Source organism: Eutrema salsugineum, unplaced genomic scaffold, assembly GCF_000478725.1.
Source record: "Eutrema salsugineum unplaced genomic scaffold, Eutsalg1_0 scaffold_8, whole genome shotgun sequence".
Taxonomy (NCBI): domain Eukaryota; kingdom Viridiplantae; phylum Streptophyta; class Magnoliopsida; order Brassicales; family Brassicaceae; genus Eutrema; species Eutrema salsugineum.
Genome location: NW_006256414.1, coordinates 9,563,403 through 9,573,302, shown reverse-complemented (window position 1 = coordinate 9,573,302; position 9,900 = coordinate 9,563,403). Strand labels below are relative to the sequence as shown.

The following is a 9,900-nucleotide window of genomic DNA, read 5'->3' as shown; positions in this document are numbered from 1 at the left end:
ATTAACGACTCAAGCCTGTCGAAGTAAATTAATCGCAAATCAGTCAGGAATTTTGCGACTGAATAACGACTACGTTTGCGACTCAATCGCGACTAGCCAGCGACTATTTTTACATTTTCAAACGGTAATTTGGTGCAATTTAACGACTGTTTACTGACTAATTCCCGACAACTTTGCAACTGATTTACTACTGCATTGTGACTGTTTTCATAATGAAATTCATTTTGGTATTACGAATTTGCTCCTCCATACCTTGTAATTTGAATCCACTTATAGATTTTATAAAAAAATTGTTTCAAATAATAATTTGACACTATATATATGAAAAGAAGAAGCATAGAAACATTAAATTACATATGTTCTTCTAAAAAAAAAGAGATCACATACAAAGTCAAATGTCATAGTAACTTCCATTGGAAAATGAGTTACTATATACAACCATGGAGATAAGTCAAAACGAGATCAAAGTCATTGAAAAAAGTTCTAGAGCCTAAGATTCCGAGAGATTACTGATGCGTGCTCGTGTCAACTACGTGAGGGAACAAGTTTTACCCTTAACAAAACAAATGAAAGCCGCAAGTGCACAGCTAATCAGTTGTAGTATTTAGGGATCGAATCCACAGAGATTTGTGTGCCTGGTATTCTTCTACGGTTTTTAACTTTATGTCTAGACTAAATTGGTTTTAAAGGTTGGTTGTTTTTCTTGCGAATTAAACTAAAACAAAAGAAAGCAAATAAATCTATCTTAAAAAGCAGGTAAAGAAAATCGAATGAAATGCAAATGGAATAAGTAAAATATCGAACTAAACAAAAATAAGGCAAGTAAAATATCGCATGAAAGGTAAATAAAGCAAGTAAATAACGAACTAAGGAAATTGAAATGCAGGTCTAAGAAAGCAAGTAAAAATCGATGGAATTGTAAACTATGGCTAAAAAAGATGAGCTTTTGGGAACTCTAAGGGATCATAATCGGTTTTAACACTAAGGTAGATAGATTGGGATTGACGGATAACAATATATGGGTTCTAGAGTTAGAGTACGGCGGTATGACTACGTCACTGTCGTGATCATAGCCAACTGTTTCTCGCAACCCTGACCAGTAGGTTTCCACTCTGGCCCTGGAAGGGAGAGAACGCAAGAGCTGCACAAGACTTGTCAATACTCACGATCTCGCCGCAGGTAGGTTTCCACTCCTACGGAAAAATCACCTGTTTCATTCTAGGGCTGATACTTAATGAAAACTTTCGCAACACTAACTATCTAGATCAGATACTAGGTGATCAATCAAGCATACATGCAATAAGAACAAGAATAAACAGAGAACAGGTCGAAATCCCAGATCTATAAACCTAGATGTCTTAATCGATTATGAGAGCCCCTATCGGGAACCCTAAGCCCAACTCGGGATCTACTCAGACATGGCTGAGTTCGACATCATCATTGGTTTTAATAAAAGTAATGAAAAACAGTAAAGAAAAGTGATAAAGAAAGCTTCTCTATTGAAGAACTCGGACTTGAACAATCTTCTACAAAAATCTCATAAAAACGGCTAAAGGAAAAGGGTTTCTGTAAAGTATGAAAAGCTCTCCCTAAAAACGACCTAAATGACATGTATTTATAGTCTCCAATACTCCATGGTCTCTAGGGTTCCGAAATTTAGGCTGGGAATGACTTTGGGCTTCAGATAAGTGGGCTTTAAGTCGGAGGTTGAATGCCGCGGTCGGGAGTGTTGTGACCGCGGCAATCGGCTTGTTGGCCGCGGTCGGGAAGCTTCTGACCTCGGCAAATAGCTTGTTGGCCGCGGTCGCGTGAGTTGCTGGCCGACTCCGCGTGGCTCCGGGGCTAATGGAATATCTTCAGATCCAATCGTTGGAATGTCTCCAAACCAAGTGCATTTGAAAGCTGGTTGATTCTTCTATAAGTTGTCCAATTTTGAGGGTGATCAGACGGTGAGAAGGTCTTCGTCTCTCCATGAGAGTTCTGACGGTCTGCATTTATCCAAAAGAGTCTTTTTGTTCCATTTTGTGCCTCTTTATCCCAAATTACCTGAAAAGTCTTTTAAAATCCGGAAACATAGAAATCCTTTGAAAACCTTTGAAAATGGAGTAAAAACACCTGTAAAAAATATTAAAATGATCCATAAAAATGGTCAAAATCCGGTGTTATCAACTCCCCCAGACTTAGTCTTTTGTTTGTCCTCAAACAAAACAAAGGCTAAATCTCGGCGAGAGGTTTCAAAACGCAGGAACTAAACAAAATTTCAGAGACCAAACTTCTAGACCAATATCAATCAGTATGCATCAATCGGGAATAGCCTAGAAAATTCTCACTAGCAATACAGGCATAACTAGTCCGTTAATCCGTCATGCAGAAATCTATGCACTAAGATCTAACTTGCAGTCAACTAGCTCTTAACATTCATTAAAAATCTCGGTGGTTCTCATCAAAGAAAATCTAGGCAAGGCAATCTAGGCTAGGTGTAAAGAAGGATTATTTGGGGGTATGGCTTAAAGTGTTTAATGGTTACCTGAAGATCTGGAGGATGCAGGACATTATGCAAAACCGCAAGAGAGAGTGAAGCTGTTGGTATCCACAGTTTTCAGTCACTTTCTTCTTGACATAGATTTGTGGTCTTCTTCCTCAAGTTCTCTCCAAACTCCCCCAGACTTAGATTTTTGTAAATCTTTCAAAACATAGCTCCTTGAACGAATAGTGGTTGCTCATTGCTCCATAAATTTCGACAATCTAAGACTCATTAGGCTTTTTGTTTCCCTTTCTCTTTTCATGTTTTTTTTTTTTTTTTTTTTTTAAAGAAAGGGAACACTTTTAAATATAGAGTCTTAGAGAGCACGAATTTACCAGTTAATATCTGTCTTGTAAAGCTTTTATTATGTTTCTGATACTCTTCCTTCCCAATTCCATTCAGTCTCTTTTGCGAGTGACTGAAAACTGCGTCGCTCCTCTTCTCTCCGACGTTTTTGCACATATCTGCTGATATAAACTAAAGAAAGAATGCATGAGGATTGAAAACAAAGGTTTTGGGTTTAAGGTATGGTACCAGATAAAGATAAACTGGTCATCTAGGACGACAAAGAGTGGTAAAAGTGATGGTAAAAGACGTCCTAGATGTGTATGTCGATGCCTGCCTAAAATCAATGATGAGAAAATTAGATATCAATATTAAGTCCAAATAAAATGAGCTAGTATATCCTGTTAGAAAGAATCTCCATGAATAGAAGTCCTCTGGTGGGAGTTCGTAGTGCAAGTACTCTAGCTACCGCCTAGTCTAGTGCTAACCACAAATGAGCTATCATGCATAGTGTAGAAGTGTGCAGGTCTAAATCATCATAGTTTTGCGTCAAACATTCCTGAAAAATACTTAATGTCGAATAGGTTACATATTAAAATTTAAAAAGTACTTGAAATTTAAAAGCAAAGGCAGGAAAATAATTAGTACGGATAGACATCCTCCTCCAGACTTAAATCACACTGTCCCCAGTGTGAAAAAGTTGGTGAGAAGATGGTGAATAAAAGCAAAATAAGATAAAATAAGATAAAAGAAAAGAAAATGATGATAGAACCGTGATGGTAGTGAAGTGCTGGTCAATCACTCATCCTCTGAAGTGTCGTCTGTGAACTGGTGCTGTTCCTGTAAGAAGGTGACAACGCGCTCAAAGTGTCGTCCCTGTCTCTCAACTCTGCGCTCCAGATCGGAATGAGTGTGTGATGATGTGGATGATGAGGTGTGGCCGGTCGGAATAGATGGCTGAAAATGAGCACGGGCCGCAGCTGCATCACGCCTCGCCTTGGCCACTATGTACTGGCCAATGGTGAATGGTAATCGAGGTACGGATGGCAGAAAATCATCGGATTCCAGAGTCCATCGAGGGCGTCCTCCGTTGCACAATCTCGGGATAGATGATGAAGGTAAGCGGACTCGGTGCTCCTCAGTGCCAGTGCAATATTTGTAACCAAACCTGTCTGGATCGAAAGCAGCACGAGAGATAGTGTGATCGCGAGAGAGATAAAGTAGATCATACCAGACATCGGGAAGTGGATCATCAGATGAGAAATCGAATCCTACAGTCTGTAGTATCTCTGTAATAGCACTCTCGAAGGCTGGAGTAGCGTCATCGCAACCATGTAAATCATGCTTCACCTTTACCATATTCTGCGATATGATCCAGGCAAAGCAGGCAAGTCGTGGGTCATCCATAAATGGAATCTGAAGTGTAATGAGCTCAGTCTTCAAGACACCTCCCATGTTGGCTCTAGAGAAGATCGTGTGTGCTAAAAGTTTGTGCACAACTCTCACTGCTGGGTGGCTAAGAAGGGCTGACTTAGATCTCCCACTATCGTAAGCTCCATTACCCATCTCTCTCCATAGGTTAAGATCAGGTTCATCTTCAAGGTAGATGCCATCAGTGTACGGAAGCTTAAGAGCTTCACAAACCTCGGAAATGGTGAGAGAATAAGGCTGTCCGCGGATGGAGAATGACAAGATGCCATCTGATGCTTTGGGGTTCCTCCTCTTCGTGTGGTGGAGTGTGACGGTCGCTAAAAGCTCACGGACTAGCTCAGGATAAGTCGGAAGGTTTAGCTCTAAGTAGGGTCTCAGCTTAAGTGCATCGATGTACCAGATCACATCCTCTCTGATTCCAAGCATCTCGAGTGTATGATAATCAATGCAAGGCGTGGGTTTGATGTTCAGCTTTTTGAAATGCCTTGCATAGTCCACTCTCGGGTTTGTCTCCCTCCCAATGTACCGAATATGTGGTGGCTCGGGAGGTGCTCGCGTTTCCCTCGAGTGCTGGAGCAATCTCATCACATAGCTTCTTCTTCTCGGTCTGGCTTGGTTCAGCATGTACTCTCCTAGAGTAGCATCGTCGGGAATGTCATCGGAGCTGCCACCAGTTCGATGGCTCCTTTGGGATCTGATTTCGTCCATTTTCTTTTCTTGTTTGCACATTAGGAAAGTTTAAAACTTACGGAGGATCTTTTCGGGTTTTACCGGGAACATTTCGGGAAATACCGGGAATCACCAGGCAAAACCGGGAATCACCAGGTAAACGCCAGGCAACACCGGGAAATCACCAGGCAACACCGAGAATCACCAGGCAACACCGGGAATCACCAGGCAAACACCAGGCAACACCGGGAAACGGCAGAAATCCGCGGAATCATCTCAACGACCAACGGCCGCGGTAAGGAGACGCGCGACCGCGGTGGTCGAGTGCTCGGCCGCGGTCACATTCACGGTGCCGCAGTCGATGCACGTTTGGCCGCGGTTCCGTCAGCTGCGACCGTGGGTCTTCCTCCTGCGGCCTATTGTCCAATCTTCTCGTCTTTGCCGGGCCGAGCAGCTAAAGACCTACCTTTTTCTTCTTGGTTTTTTCTAATTTTCTGATTTTTTTTTTTTTTTGGTTTTTGTTTTATAAAATACCTAAAACTTAAAAAGAAAAAGAAAGCATAAATTCTAAAAAGGAAAAGAAAACTAAAAGAAAGAGTACCTAAATGGGTTGCCTCCCATTAAGCGCTTTTGTTTTAAGTCGTTTAGCTCGACGTAAGCATGAGGAATCAGGCTGATTTGAATGGCACTCCACTTGATGTGCCTTTGTCACTTCCGGTTGGTGGAGGTTTTACTTCTTCTCCTTGAAGAGAAGTTTTCTTACCTTTAATCTTCTTTCGGACTTTAATGTTGTTCAGAACCTTTTTTGTATTTTCGATCAGCTCCTGGATTTGGTCCTCACTAGTTTCTGTTGCATCTGGTGGAATGATGATCTTGATCTTTGTAAAAGCTTTCGGCTTCTCTTTTTCTTTCTCTTTTGGCCAGTTTCCTTTACTTGGAAATTCATCTAAGATAGTAGGATAGTACCTTTTTCTGTCCACATTGAGGAAAACAGCATGCCGGTTTGCGTGATCGATTATTGCTCCTACTGTAGCTAGGAATGGTCTCCCAAAAATGAGTGGCCTCTCCTTGTCATTATCCATCTCCAGGACTTGGAAATCTGCTGGAACAATCTTATCTCCCACTAGAACTTGTAGATCATGAATCGCCCCTTCAGTATCTTTTTGAGATGAATCTCCAAATATAACCTTAACCGTCGATGTCTTTAAGGTTTTTATGCCCAATTTTTCGGCAAATGTCTTAGACATGATGTTGACATTGGCTCCGGAATCGTACAAGCAGTCTGTAAACTTGATTCCTGAAATGAAACACTGGAAAACAAAACGTCCCGGATCATCGGCTTTGGTAAGCCTTTGAAACGGTGATCGTTCGGATACCTTAAACGGTGGCTGCTTGGGATCGATGTCCTTGTACAGTGGTACAAAGATTGGGGTTTCTTCTTTCTTTCCATCGGTTCCGGACTCTTCTTCGGGCAATGTTGTTATGGCGTTGCAAAACTTCTTAGGGTTATCTTCAAACTCTTCCTGGAAGAACCCCACTTTGCCTCTTCATAGAGTCGGCTGTTTGGGCGACTTGCACATCTAACTTCTTTACGTGCGAAGATAAAGATTCAAACTTACCATTCAGATCATTGTACATGCAATCCACTTTCACGTTCACGTCTTTAGAAGCTTTTTCGTTCGTCATAACGAGCTGTTGGATTGACTGTTCAAGTCTATCGATTTGTGAACCTAGCTGGTTCGTCGTGACTCCCTGCTATTGTACAAATTGATTGTTAAAACCTGTACCTTGGTAGTTATATGGCTGTCGCGGTTGATATGGTACTATTCCTCCAAAGTTTCCACCTTGAAACTTGTTTTGGAAGGATTTTTGCTGAGGTGGGTAGTACTGATCTTGAGGATTCTCCACATTTGGATTGCGGTAAGAGAGATTGTTGTAATTTGCATTCCGGAAGTTGTTGTTGAAGTTGTTGTTGGAGCGATTTTGGTATGGCACCAGTGCTCCTACGTAGTTCACATCTTCTTCTTGAAATGCTTGATTAATGTGATCGATATCACTAGGTCCTTCATCTTCTGCGCCAGTGTTGGTTTCACAAGCATGGATTGGGCGATTGTTGCTCTTCAGAAGCTGGCTCACCATGTTCTTCAACTCGGTTATCTCCTTGTTGTCTGTTCCGGCTTGCTTCATCGATCGATCATATTCAGGACAGTCATTGCTATTGGCTTGAGCCAAATTTTCGATGAGGGCTCTTCCTTGGGTTATCGTCTTTTGCCCAAAATCTCCATTGCTAGCTGTATCAAGTGAAAGTTTGTATTTTGGTTGCAAACCTCGGTAAAATGTGCTCAGCAGGCTTGATCCATGAAATCCATGATGAGGGCAATCACGTTCATACTCCTTAAAACGTTCCCAAGCTTCATAGAAAGATTCAGTTGGCCCTTGTTGAAAAGTTGAGATCTTCGTTCTCAAATTTTTTGACCTTGACTTAGTGTAGAAGTGGTTCAAGAAAGCAGTTCTACATTCTTCCCAGTTAGTAATCGATCCTGCAGGCAAAGACTTCAACCAACGGTGAGCTTTATCTGCTAATGAAAAAGGGAACAACTTATACTTTAAATAGTCAGGTGGAACTTGGTTTGTTCTCATCATGCTGCAAATTTCTTCAAAAAGCTCGATATGGTCCATTGGGTGCTCAGAAGGAACTCCATGGAACTGGTTTTGCTTCACCAATGAGATGATTTGAGGCTTGACTTCAAACTCATTCCGGTTTGGAAATGGTACTTGAATCGCAGATCGATTCTGAAAATTTTGAGTAGGTGCATCAAAATTAGCTATGCGATGGTTCCTGGCTTGTCTTCGGTGTTGATTTGCTGGCGGAATGGGGCGGTGAATGCGTTCATTCGGCTGCATTGCTGGGTGGTCACCATCGGCTACATTGATGGGTAGATCAAGGTCTTCACGTCCTTCTCACTCTCGGTTCTGGTGGTTTCTTGGAAGAACCTCATCCTCCTCTCCATCTTGTCGAGCATGATCACCTTCTATGTGATCATTCTCTTCGTTTTCTCCATGTTCGGACCCTTCTTGGTCCATATTTAAATTTTGATTAATAGGATCTCCAGGCTGGTCGTCGTTGGCCATTCCTTGCGTTCGTCTAAGTCTTCGAAGTTCTCTTTCGTGTCTGTCTATCTCGTCTAGAATTGGAATGTCTCCTGCAGGTCTACGCATGGTATTCATGCAATTCAGAGAAAGACAAAAGAATGGAAAGATAGTTCAGAAAAACTTTAAGAAAGAACTAGAGATCAGGTGTCTAGAACAGAAGTTAAAACAAGAAAAATAGCAAAGGCAGCGAAACAAATCCCCGGCAACGGCGCCAAAAACTTGATGCGTGCTCGTGTCAACTACGTGAGGGAACAAGTTTTACCCTTAACAAAACAAATGAAAGCCGCAAGTGCACAGCTAATCAGTTGTAGTATTTAGGGATCGAATCCAAAGAGATTTGTGTGCCTGGTATTCTTCTACGGTTTTTAACTTTATGTCTAGACTAAATTGGTTTTAAAGGTTGATTGTTTTTCTTGCAAATTAAACTAAAACAAAAGAAAGCAAATAAATCTATCCTAAAAAGCAGGTAAAAAAAATCGAATGAAATGCAAATGGAATAAGTAAAATATCGAACTAAACAAAAATAAGGCAAGTAAAATATCGCATGAAAGGTAAATAAAGCAAGTAAATAACGAACTAAGGAAATTGAAATGCAGGTCTAAGAAAGCAAGTAAAAATCGATGGAATTGTAAACTATGGCTAAAAATGCTGAGCTTTTGGGAACACTAAGCAATCATAATCGGTTTTAACACTAAGGTAGATAGATTGGGATTGACGGATAACAATATATGGGTTCTAGAGCTAGAGTACGGCGGTATGACTACGTCACTGTTGTGATCATAACCAACTGTTTCTCGCAACCCTGACCAGTAGGTTTCCACTCTAGCCCTGGAAGGGAGAGAACGCAAGAGCTGCACAAGACTCGTCAATACTCACGATCTCGCAGCAGGTAGGTTTCCACTCCTACGGAAAAATCGCCTGTTTCATCCTAGGGCTGATACTTATTGAAACTTTCGCAACATTAACTATCTAGATCAGATACTAGGTGATCAATCAAGCATACATGCAATAAGAACAAGAATAAACAGAGAACAGGTCGAAATCCCAGATCTATAAACCTAGATGTCTTAATCGATTATGAGAGCCCCTTTCGGGAACCCTAAGCCCAACTCGGGATCTACTCAGACATGGCTGAGTTCGACATCATCATTGGTTTTAATAAAAGTAATGAAAAACAGTAAAGAAAAGAGCTAAAGAAAGCTTCTCTATTGAAGAACTCGGACTTGAACAATCTTCTACAAAAATCTCATAAAAACGGCTAAAGGAAAAGGGTTTCTGTAAAGTATGAAAAGCTCTCCCTAAAAACGACCTAAATGACATGTATTTATAGTCTCCAATACTCCATGGTCTCTAGGGTTCCGGAATTGAGGCTGGGAATGACTTTGGTCTTCAGATAAGTGGGCTTTAAGTCGGAGGTCGAATGCCGCGGTCGGGAGTGTTGTGACCGCGGCAATGGGCTTGTTGGCCGCGGTCGGGAAGCTTCTGACCGCGGCAAATAGCTTGTTGGCCGCGGTCGCGTGAGTTGCTGGCCGACTCCGCGTGGCTCCGGGGCTAATGGAATATCTTCAGATCCAACCGTTGGAATGTCTCCAAACCAAGTGCATTTGAAAGCTGGTTGATTCTTCTATAAGTTGTCCAATTTTGAGGGTGATCAGACGGTGAGAAGGTCTTCGTCTCTCCATGAGAGTTCTGACGGTCTGCATTTATCCAAAAGAGTCTTTTTGTTCCATTTTGTGCCTCTTTATCCCAAATTACCTTAAAAGTCTTTTAAAATCCGGAAACATAGAAATTCTTTGAAAACCTTTGAAAATGGAGTAAAAACACCTGTAAAAGATATT

At 41.5% G+C, this 9,900-nt stretch overlaps 1 non-coding gene across 1 annotated transcript; it reads left to right on the top strand.

Moving 5' to 3' along the window:
* Window positions 1-7,271: 7,271 nt before the first annotated feature.
* On the top strand, window positions 7,272-7,378 carry LOC112082267. Its single transcript, XR_002896925.1, has one exon. It is a non-coding gene; the product is annotated as a small nucleolar RNA R71 (small nucleolar RNA).
* The last annotated feature ends 2,522 nt before the right edge of the window (window positions 7,379-9,900 follow it).